The sequence below is a fragment of the Manis javanica genome, chromosome 9 (assembly GCF_040802235.1).
Source record: "Manis javanica isolate MJ-LG chromosome 9, MJ_LKY, whole genome shotgun sequence".
In the NCBI taxonomy this organism is placed as follows: domain Eukaryota; kingdom Metazoa; phylum Chordata; class Mammalia; order Pholidota; family Manidae; genus Manis; species Manis javanica.
The window spans coordinates 110051897-110064201 of NC_133164.1; the positions used below are offsets into that span (position 1 = coordinate 110051897).

General features: G+C 44.2%; 1 long non-coding RNA gene across 2 annotated transcripts; it reads left to right on the forward strand.

Annotated features, from left to right (window-relative positions):
• The first annotated feature begins 861 nt into the window (after nucleotides 1–861).
• Nucleotides 862–12068, forward strand: LOC140843448 (uncharacterized). Of its 2 annotated transcripts, XR_012121228.1 has the most exons (4): nucleotides 862–1109; nucleotides 2262–4020; nucleotides 4556–4682; nucleotides 11317–12068. It is a non-coding gene; the product is annotated as an uncharacterized lncRNA (long non-coding RNA). The 2 variants fall into 2 exon arrangements; XR_012121227.1 differs by having other exon boundaries at nucleotides 2262–4682.
• Nucleotides 12069–12305: the final 237 nt, after the last annotated feature.

Here is a 12305-nt window from a genome sequence, read left to right on the forward strand (position 1 = left end):
TTGACCGGAATGAGTCACACGGCCCTTTCGACCACAAGGGGTGTAGGCAATACAGTCCTGTATGTGTTGGCAGATGGCATTACAGGAGAGCATAGTGGGTTTTGGTCTAAATGTGGGTGGGTGCCTGCTGTGTATGAAGAGCTGCTCACGACCCTCAGAGCTGATAAGTCCGTTCAATTTACAAATTCCTCAAAAGAGAAAGAAACCCTTTGCTTTGCTCTGCCTTTCAAAGTCACTAAGATACTCAAAGTGTGCATTGCCCATGAATAACTTTTGAACTGTTTCTCAAATTGGTATTCAAGTCCCCTGCATTCTCCATGAGAAACTATGTGTTCTCATCCTGATGATAGTTTATACAAATAATATGGGCACCGTTTATTTTGTCTAGATTAAGAGCCATCAAACTTCTTATGTAAAGGGCCAGTAACTATTGCAGTTTTTGGGGTGTCATGTGCCTTCTGCTGAAAACTACATAATGCAGCCCTTGTAGTGCAAAAGCTACCATTGACAATATGTAAGCAACATACATGAGTGGTGTGGCTGTGTTCCAATCAAACTTTTGTTACAAAATCAGGCACCAGGCAGGATTTGGCTCGTGGTTCATAGTTTGTCAGTCCCTGACTTATGGGATTTTAGTGCCGGAATTTGCAATCACCTTTTCAAAAAAAATCTGTTCTAGCCCAATAGAGGTCAAATGACATAAAGCTCTGATGGGTAAATGGATGTTTCTCAGTTGTACCAAGAGAGAAAACTGGTGACAGAATGGAGTCATGACACGGCACCCAGTATAGTCATCATGACGGTATAAAGAACCCGCACTGTGGTGGTTAGCAGTTCCTTCAATGGCAGTGTCATGGGAGATGTAGACTAGTCTCTCCAGCCAGACTGGCCTGGGTTCAAATCCCAGCACTGTCATTTACTTTGGGGCCGACTGTGGGCAAGTTACCTAACCTTCCTGTGTCTCTAGTTTCCTTCATCTGCACAGTGAGACCAGCAGAAGTACCTGTTTTGAAATGTTGTTGGAGGCTTGGTTGACTTGATTCCCCAAGAGCATTTAGAACAAACAGTTCCTGGTACTTACTACATATTAACAACCATCATAATCGCAGGTAAAGATGCTTGCCAGTTATCAAACAGTTTATTAGGAATAAGTGTGGTAGTAATTAGGAAAAGAGAAAATGGTTCTGTGGTTAGTACTAGCAATATGTGGCATAGCTACTGATTCAATGCTTAATTTAGTAATTCAAGTTGGCTAGCCTTATCTTTGGATAAATAAGGTCGCTTTACAAAATAATCAGGTGAGCCAGGACTAGAACCAGCATTTGAAGAAGATTTGGTGTTATGAAGGCTTATATCTTAAACTAGCAAAGTCTTGAACATATTTATGCCACCCTTTATGATGCACTTAATCATTAGCATCATAAGGTTAAAACACAGAAAAAGATGAAGTATAGAATCAGACTGTAAGCTCTATTTTTCTACAATTAAACCCAAGGGGAAGCAATTTAATTTTAGCACAATAATAACATTTGCCACATGAAATCATGCTGTTAATTTGAATTTGATATTTTTATAGCTTTTTAAAAATTTGTAAATGCGTTTGGTTTTGCAGTTTATAGAAGAGCTAAAAGCAAAAGGAGATAAAAGAGATTATAATAGATATGATTTATACATATTCAAGCTTATTTATCCCCAGTTGGAGTGGGGAATAGAGGTTTCTGACTTCCTAGGCCATTGTCTGTCTCAGGTTCCTAGAACAGGATTATGTTCTAGATACTTAAGAGGTGCTTAGGAAATATTTGCTCAATTATGTTGAATTAATATTATAATAAAAATAATTAAGGTCAACATTTGGTATTTGTGAGATATTAATTTGAATAATTTCTCTGAAACAATAATTACTGAGATGGGAGACAGCTGAACCGTGCCCCTGAGTGTTTAGTGCCATTTCCTGGATCTCTGTGTGGGTCCTGGCCTTGTCTCTTGCCCTGCAGCAGGTTAATCTGGGCCTTGCCTGGACTCTTTGGGATATTAAGTAACAAAACCCCAACCAATCCAGTTTAAAGAGAGGAAGGATTTTTTTTCTTTAAAGACATTGAGCAATCAAGGCATAGTGAGAATAGAGAGTTTCCTTCTGGGTCTCAGGACTGCCTAGAGCCAGGGATTTGAATGACCCCAGGACTAATCACTCCCTCTCTCTCTCAGGTGGATCTGTGCTGCTTTTTCCTCACAACTTTCTTCTCTCCTTTTCCTCCCTGCAGACTGGGGAAACCTGTGCAGGCCTCTCCCACACAGTTGAAGCCCGACTTGGATTCTTTTCCTCAGCTCCAACTTGGAAAACAATGGAGAAAAATCCTGGGTGGTCCTCCTTGGGATGGGCCCGATCAAAACGGCCAGAAGACGGAGCACTCCAGGGGTTCACTTTGTCTCATTAGCTGTAGCTCTACAAGCTGCCGTCAGGGGACAGAGGGTACAGCACAGGAGCGGCCACCGGCCACCATCCTGACAGTACTTGTGAAACCGGTAACCTACCGCCAATAACATTCTCACAGGCCTTTCCTTCCTTAGCGTCCTGTTCCTGCTCCATAGCTGATTCCTGGATCACCCACCACAGCCTGCTCTCAGTCGTGAACCCCCTCGTCCTTACGCTGATCCCTGTCAGAAATCTCCTGACCTCCCAGAAGAGCCTGATCCTAGTACAAAGCCCATGCCTACCACAGAGCAGGCAGCATCCAGGACTGGCAAGGCCCACAGTTGGGGGAAGAGCCACAGCATGTGCTGGCCCTCTGGGGACCTCATTCATGGTGTTTAATGAAAGGGCCAGAGCAAGAGCCACGGGACAGGGCCCTGGGCAAGAATGGTCACCGGCTCTCTCCTCTTCAGGTGGGACCTGAGGTCAAGGTCAGCCCCATCATGTCCCTTGGAGAATTTCCTCACCACACCCCACTCTTTCCTTTGGTGCCCTTACCATGGTGGAACTCTGTCAGGTGTGGGGTTGGTATGTATGGTTTGCCATCCCCTCCCCACTCCCTGAAGGTGGGGATTCTTCTTTCCATGCTGCATGGCCAGCACATAGCACATTGAGGGGCATACAGTAGGTACTCAGATGAACAAACGAATGGGGTGATGGGTGATTAGGGCCTGGGGGAATGTAACAGGAAAATCCACATGGGACTCAGGGGCAGGAAAGACATCCCTGAAGGAAGGACAGGAATGCTGGGATGAATGACTATTCAGGTAGAATAGTCTCAGATGACAGTGATGCACAAAGCTCAAGGCAGAGAAAATAGCTGGGGTTCAGTCCCATGGGCAGAGAAGTCACACAGTAAATTAGTGTCAGAGCCAGGCCTAGAATTTGGCTCTGTACTCTCTCTGACAGGGAGGAATGCTCAGTGGTTCTGGTGGTCTGGTTCTGTAAGGATTGTAGTATTCACTGCTCTTTCAGACCCAACATGATTAAAATCATTATCCAAACACTTGCACCCAGAGGACCCTTAATATCTAATATAAAGAGGGAACTGTAGTTGCCTACCAGTCATACTGCATCTGGCACCACATTATGAGGGATAGCATATTGTGTGTGTGCGTGTGTGTGTGCGTGTGTGTGCATGTACGTGTGCACACGTATGTATGAGAAGTAGTAGATAATAAGAAAATGCAAAGTGGAAAGGTTGAGAAAATAAATAATTAAAAAGACGACTAAAGAAGAAAGCATTGAGTCATTTCTTTGAATTATTTGATTGACTCAGAATGGACTGAACACTTCAAAATGATAGACATGATGCTCTTAAAACCCAAAAGGAAACCCTTTTTCCACTGTCAGTGTCAGTTCAAGAGAGTTCAGCATCAATCCAAACACAATGTGAAGCTGCCTGGCGTAGAGCACTTCGGGCACCAAATGCCTGGACAGAATCCACCACCTACCCGAAGTCAAAAGTGCCTTGCACTGCTGAAGCCCTTTTTTCTCAACTGGAAACACCAACACGTTAATAAATATTTAATGGAGCTTACCGTTTGCAGGTAAGTTTTCAAAAATAGGTACCATTTTCCTGGCTCTTTCGAAAGACACTGAATAATTGCACCTTCACATCAAATAACTGCACCTCAGATCCACTTGTTGATTAGAAGCACCACATAGAAGTAGGTTCTCCATCAAGATTTTGCAAACAGTCTTTCTTATTATTTGTCTTCTGCAACAAAATCCAAAAATGGAGCATGGGCTCAGTTCTCCTCTGCTTTTCCCCTCTTTTCTTCCTACTCTTCAGGGTGTTGTGGTGGGTTTTGGAGACATGGCTAGAGACTGTCCTACCCACTGGGCCCCTTTTGAGCTGTCCTTTGGCCGAGATAATCATCCCACTTCTATACAGAACCCCTTGAGGACACCTAGGCTTCCAGGAATGGAGCTGTATTTGATGAATGAGTCCTTTTTGCTCCCCTGGGGACCCACACCATTCCTTCCCAGACCAAGTTCTGGAACCCATTGCCTATTTCCATCCATACCTCCTCCCTTCAGTATCAAGTGTCTGAAACATTTCCCTCCAAATTTCTATCTCAGGTCGACACCTGGAGTGTTAGAGGGCCATCAGGTTGAGTGTTATTGGTGGTTTAAGGTGGCGCTATCCATTGAGGAACCCAGAGGCCAAGCCCATGAGGGAACACTGTGACCAGGGGCCACACAGTGGGTAAGTTTCATTTGTGAATGGACAGCTTATCACATGCTGGGTAATGTCACTTTACAGGTGTGGTAGACTACATATGGCTCTCAACGATACCAGGTCCTACTTCCTGACACCTCTAAATGTTTCATTATTTGTATAAAGGGTCTTCGCAGATGTGAATGGTCAGGATGGGAATGTCGAGAATCTTGAGATGGGAAGATTGTCCTGCGTTATTTGTGTCCTACAGGCAATCAAAATTATCCTTATAAACGGAGGCTGAGGGAGACTTGACACACACAAAGGAGGAGGCAATATGAAGATGGAGGCAGGGATTGGAATGATGCAGGAAAAGTAAAATCGTATGTGAAATGCATATTTCAGTGAGCTAGATGAGAGTGTGTATTGTTTTTTCCAATGAGCTTATGTATTTTGGGTTTAGCAACAATTGTATTCTTTTTTTTTCTTTAAATACATTTTTAATTTTATTCTTAGATTTTTAGAATTATAGACAGAGTGAGAAGATGGTATAGAGTTCCCATATATCTCCCACCCAGATTCGTCTATTATTTTTAACAACCTGACTGAGATGTAATTTATATACCATAAAGTTCACCCATAGAAAACATACAATTCACTGGTCTTTAGCATATTCAGCATTGTGCAACCATCACTGGAATCAATATTAAACGTTTCTATTATCCCAGGAGAAAGCCCTGCACCTGATACCAGTCCCTCTCTTTGCAACAATTGTATTCTTATCCTTTATTTTATAATTCAAGGGCTGGCAAACCCTGGTTTACATTAGTGGGTAAGTGGGAATAGACGGTTTCTCTTATAATAGCGGCACTCAATTCCCTGATCTCCTGAGAAGGCAAATGCCCCAAGTCAGATTTTTGTCTATCAGTTGACAGCTCAGTTAAGCGCTCACTCCATTAATTTTGCTCAAGGCCCAGAGAATTGGAAGCCTTGTGAAGGATTTGTTACCCAGTCATTGGAGTCATTTGTTTTTCTCACTCTCTAGGAAGTATACCAAAACATTTTACCAAGTTTACTCAGTTATACCAGTTACTCTTGATTTAGAAGCATATTTTCATTTCTGATATACTCAGTAAAGAGTGGGAAACTGAAATATCATAAAATTCCATTCTTGTTTATCAATGTAATTAAAAATATAATTTGAAAATTATGTGCTTAAATGTGTTTTTTCCCCCAAATCTGGGAGTTGCAGATTTAGCTCTTTCAATATATAGAAAATGCCTGCCATGTAATCCAAAGGCCAGTCCTCAACAAGTCAGCCAGATCAGACTTACATTCTGTTACAAAAAAGTCTAGCTTTGTTTTTTAATTCAAGTAAACTCACTGACACGTGTCCCCCCTGACAGCAACCTGCGCTCGTTAGATGGAGAGCTAAGGTGCAGAGCCTGCGGTGAACATGGACACGGGTGCGGTGTGGCTCAGCTGCCGCCAGGGGGCCCCCTCTAAGGGGCAGAACAGTCTTTGACAACTAGGGTAGAAGGTGGACACAGTGGGAGAAGTGAGGTGTGTCAGCAGGGATTCTCCAGCGTGCAGATGGTAGAGGGGTTCAATGTGCAAAGACTTTGAGGAAAATAGGGTGAAAGAAAATGGAGGCAGAGGAAGACAGGGAGACCTCTCAGACATGATACAAGCCCAGGGCTGTACATGAAAGAGCGTGGAAACGTCCTAGGCTGCAGTCTAAGGAAGGCTCAGCAAGGCCATCACAGAGCTCTGCAGCCAAAGCGGGACCGTCAGAGGGGTCCTGAGCCTCCCAGGACTGGGTCTACTTATCCTGGCCACACGCAGCTGCAGGTTGAGTGTGGCCCATGGGAGGTATGGCAATGGATTTCAGAGGGCGGTAACTGAACCTGTAATCAGCCAAGCTCCTGGTGGTTGGAGGTCCGTGAGGGACCTTCTCATTGCCCCTCAGGATTATGTAGGTGAAGATTGCCATCACTTCGGCTACCGCTGTCTCCAGTGAGTTTGAAACAAGGACATGACGACATGCGCCATCACACCCCACTGATTATGCCAAGGACTGACTCTTAACAGCAGTATACTTAAGGCCGGACCAGTTTGTAGTGATGGGGTTCAGGATACGCTACCTCAAGATACATATTGAATATTTCAAGCTGAAGGCCTTTGAGAATTTGAGAAACGGCAGGTGCAGGAACGCCTTTCTGACCCTCTAGCAGGTCATAGACCCTCAAGTGAGAGGCGCCCTCCCTACAGCAGAGGAACCGGAACAAACAGGCCCTGCTGAGTTTCCCAGTGGATTGCATTTACCTCAGACTCCGCCCTCTCACCTCTTTCCGTGACTGTCCACTCCTCATCAGACCATGCATAAAATCACTCAGGTTTAATCATTTATTTGGGACTTCATTACCCTATGGAGCCTCCCACATCATGGTAAACTCTGATTCGGTAAGTTTGTATGCTTTTCTCCTGTTAATCTGTCTCTGTCAGTTTAATTTTCAGAACCAGCCAGGGACCCTAAGAAGCTCAAGGGAAACTCCCCCCACAGTAGTGTCTTGATTAAAAGAGGTCAGTGCTGATATTTCACATTGTCCTTTTGCTTGGCACCTGGCATGTTTGTAATACCCCCAGTGTGATGTTCTGTTCATAGTAAGATTCTGGATGGGCTGAAGCATCCTTTTATTTTGCACAAGGGGGGAGGGTAATTTTGGAAGAGCAAGCGCGAAGGAGCCCCTGCATGTACCCTGGGCAGCTTCCACAGGCAGCCCCTGGGATGATCCAGGAGGTCTGTGCCAGTTTGGGTCCTTCCAGAAGCAGACACCAAGGTGGAAGGAGACGTGCAGGAGGCTTACCAGGGACACATCTACAAATGATAAGGGGGACAAGTGATGGAAGTAGACAGGGCTAACCTTCAGAGAAGGACTCTGATCTGTCCCTCACTCCCCAAAGGAGAGAGGGAAGGAAGGAGGGTTAGGTAGGAGGGAGCCCACTGCACAGGAGGTCTGTGCCAGGGGGAGTCACTGGCTGCAGCAGCCTGTGAAGGTGGGAGGAAGGCAGCTCAGAAGATTAGGTTCCCTGAAAGGGAATGGGGGCAGTTCATGCGTGTAGTGCCAGGGTCCCTCACGGGTACACTTGGCTCCTGTCACTCTGTCACCCCTCTCCCCACACTGTGTGGATCCTTTAATATCTTCTCTCCTTGAGGTCCCAGGAGCCCTCTCTTGGGCCACCTTGCTACCCCCTCCCAGCCCCCTGGTGCAGGGATCACAACTGCTGAGCGGAGGGGGAGAGGGAAGCCTCAAGTCTGAGTATGAAGGAAGGGAGAAAGAACAATGGGATGGTCCTGATACCAAGTGACAGTTCATTTTTCTTTTCTCTGTCTGATTTTCCTTTGTCAGCCCTGGACATCTAAAAATGAACTGGTCCTCTGACACTGTGAGGGTTCATCTCTGCCACAAGCCCTCCCCAGGCCTGAAGAGCTTTGTTCTTTCTGTGGGTAGAACTTTGGGTCGACACGCTTCTAGTAGACCATGTCATCAACAACCTGAGTTGCTTTACAAAACTATGTTCTGGTCATTTAACCTTGGGAGCTGCTGTGCTCACTGCTGGGTATTTTTCCCTTGCATGTGGCAGGTATCATGGGGAGGGCTGTCTAGACCCTCAGTAGCTCCTGGAAACCTTTATCTTCCATTAGGAAGATTGAACTTTGCTTCCCTATAACACTGTGTCTTTTCACACTTTTCCAATCCTAATCCAAAATAAATTTACTACAAAAGAAACCTACCCTTAATTTAAATATTATACTATTTGAGCCTTATAGGAGACTTCTGTAAATTTTAATAATCCCCATATCTGATTCTAAAAACTTAAACTAGAGTTAAACTTGCAAAAAACATTCATTGACCATCCTTCTTAGCTAATGATCACAAAAACCCTCTATGAATCATTAAGTTTATGGCATGTATTATTGAAAACTTTAAAATGAGGTATCTAGAGCCAAGAGTGATTAATTGAATCACCCAAAGTCACACAGCAAGCAATGATATACTGGAACCACAACTCTAGTCTTTGGACTGCTAGATCTGACTTCTGTGCTGCAGAGGAATCCCAAGTTTCAAGTCTGGAAGATCAAGGAGGAATCAGTATTTGGAGCAGATTGTGACTTCCATAGCTCAGGAGGTAATTCTGGTCTAGGAAGACGCTCAGATTTTTTGAACATCAAGATTTGATTACATGTCAATGACCAGTGAAAGTTTATTGTCTGCAATATCCGATTCTGGCCCAAGGGCTTAATCTTTCTAATTATATGTTCTGTCCATTATTCCAAAGAGAAAGGTCCAAAAGAGCATATGTAAAGACTTAAATATTCCAAGTAGCAAAAAGTAGACTAGATAAAGGAAAACTTTGAAGACTCCCCCTGGAGGTGGAAATGGCTGTTAGGTGCCATGGGGAGAGGAAGATGGCCCAACAGGGCAATGACGCTCACCTCGGAAAGAAGTCACTTAGCCAATGGAGCAGAAGCTACCTGCATGTTAGAATCATTGGGGGAGCTTCTAAAAATCCTGATCCCCAAGCCATAGCCAGGACCAGTTACATCAGAATCTTCTGGAAGTGGAAGCCCAGCACCGGGAGTTTTTAAAGCTCTCCAGGTAATTCCAATATGCAGCCAAGGTTGAGAACCACTGGGCTAGTGCCTAATACACAACCACTTAATAAATAAAGGTGGATATTAAATTTCTCACTGGGTCAAACTGCCTTTTTTGTCAGAGAAAGTCTCTCACTGAGGGTAAAGCAAACACAGAGCTGGTGGTGCACAGACCTTTTTCGGGGAGAAAAGTTGGGCCAGGCAAAGTGATTCAAACACAGATTTCTCAGCCTGAAAGGTATTTCTTGGTTTTGCAAACTGTCATTTTTGGGCAGAGATTTGTTGTTTTCTTAGAGGAAATTTTCTTTTTCTCACCAGTTAGATGCATTTATGATATTGCCTGATCTTGGGAGCTGTGTGTTATTGAACAAGCAGGAGATCCAGATCTGAGTTTCCATGGGAACAGGAGGACTCTGCAGACTTGAACTTGACCTTGTACAAAAGGAAAGCTGGTGCAAAGAAAACAGACATATCTTGGATACAGGGTCGTTAAAGTCTGAATACCCTAGTACATAGGGATGTTGGGTTCTCGCTTCCTGGTTTTCATTTGTCCTGCTCAAGGCCATGATGCAACTTTTGTCGGGGGTGGGGAGGGACTTCCCTGAAATGAGCGGCCATTCCCACTGTCAAGCCTACTAGGCCAAAGTTAGGTCAGGAAATGAGAACCTGGATGGTGAGCTTTAGACAAAGGGCAGGAAAAATCTATTCTTTCCCTGCCCTTTCATGTCAGTTTTTCTGGACCTCATGTATAACAATGTGGCGGCTGGCCCTTACATTTGTAAGTAGGTTGAGAATTGTCTCACCTGAGGGGGATTGCCCCCGGGCAAGTTCACCCTGGATTTGTTGAGACCAAATAACAACAACAGAATGTTGGGGGTAAAAGGGTTTATACCAAGCTTTATTTTCATGGTGGCAGGTTGAGTGCTGGAATCCCATCTGCCTTGGACAAGTTCACAATCCATCTCCATCTCAGCCTCAGGACACAGCGCTGGGTGGAGCTCTTTATATAGTAACACCGGCAATAATGGCTCATTGCCAATAGGTGTGGAAGCATTAGCCTACACAGGCCAGTTACAGCATCAAGTGGATTATGGTCAGGTGAGGATCCTGGCCATGGGAACTTCCAGTTTCCCTACACTAACTAATTATAGTTAGGAACTGACAATGGGTCCAGACTGGAAGATCAGTGTGTAGCTACATCTATTTGAAGTTACCAGCTGTTGTTTGGGTTGTATGTTTTTTCTGTCCCTTGAGCAACATCTCAGTAAAAGTTGGTTGCAAGTGACCATCTGGCCCCCTGAGATGCTTTAGGGAGAGTAGGAAAGGAGATGGCCAGAGAGGTGCTATGAGGGGCCAGCAGCAGAGGGAAGAGCTGTTCAGTGGAGCAGTGAGCTCCCCAGGTGGTTATTGGGAAAGGGAGAGGTGGGGTGACATCCCATCTAGGCTAAGTGGAGGCTTAGGGGCGACCCGCACTTGGACAAGTGGGAAGCACGGGACCTCACAGAACTCTCTGCAGGACACACTACAGACTGCTCATTCCTGACAATTACCAAGACAGGATTTGACCCAATATAATTTGAGTATTTGGTGGAAACAATCTCTAATTATAAACTGTTTGGCTTAAACATTTGGGAAACACTTGGAATCAAACAATAAGACCTGTGTTCAAAAATATAACCATTACTTCCTAACTGAGTGACGTCCGGCAACCCACCCAAAGGTACCCAGTCTCAGATTCCTCATGTGACAAGTGGAGAACCTAATGTTCATCATCCAGACCTCTTAAGGTTGTTCTAAGGATCAAAGAGGTCAAACTCAGATACATTTTGTAAATGATAAAATAGTATGCAGTATTGTTTCATTTTTGAAAATTTCCTAAACTAAAATGATGAAATGTTAAACCTTTTTTGCTTTTACTGATCATTTGTGTCTCTAACAAGTACTCTGGGGGATTCTATCTGGCAGGTGTGGGAAACACAGGCGGCATCTGTCCCCAGTTATTAATTCTGTTCTCCCCCTGTCTAGGACCACGCCTAGCAGGCAGCGCATGGAGGGACGAAGAGGCGGAGTGATGGAATACACTCATCCCTGACTTAAGGGAGAATAGCAGCCGCCTCTAAAGCAAAGAAGCCCAATGCCGAAGAAGCGTTTCAACATACACCCAAGATAACCAAGCAGAGAAGAAAATGTTACTTAAGTCATGCTTAAATGACAGTTTAAAAAAATAGTAATATTTTGAGTAAAAATTCATGGGACGAAATTAGACAATCAGTGAATCAATAAGCTCTTATTCAACTAACTTTAGTTCACCAGTTTTTGACAAGCAGCCCTTTGAGCCAGGTACTATGGCAGTGACAATTTTAAATAGACGCCCACCTTGCCTGTAAGTAGTTGCAATCTTAAAGAGAAAATACACATGAGCAAAGGCAGTGTTAGGTCAAGCATGAGCAGTGAGGGTCCATGTCTACGCTGTCTAGCATGGTAGCCAGCCATGAGCCCTATGTGACTACTGAGCACTTGAAATGCAATCCACGTTGAGAGATGCTGTGCCGGTAAAATACACACTGGATTCTAAAGGCTTGGTACAAAAAAAAAGAAGAATGTAAAAACACATGATTAATAAATTTCATACTGATTACATGTTAGAATGATATATTTTTAGGTGTATTGAGTTAAATAAAATGTATTATTAGATTTTTAAACTTGCTTTTAAATAGATAACAGTTACCTGATAAATCTATTTACGTGGGAGCCCTCACACCCTAATGATGAGATGTAATCACGTGTCACTGTGTCCCACGGTTATTCCACACTACTGTGTTAATACCATAGTCAAGAGCCTCCCTCCTTAGCACATCTCTTCCTCTGCCACTTGGCAGCAGTCCTTAAAATGCAGTTAAAAGGCAGGGACTCTACTTACACCTGAATTGAATCTCAATCAGATTTTAATTGAGATCCAAAAAAGACGTTTGTTCCTTATCCCAGCGGTTTCCCAGCCTCAGTGAGCAATACAA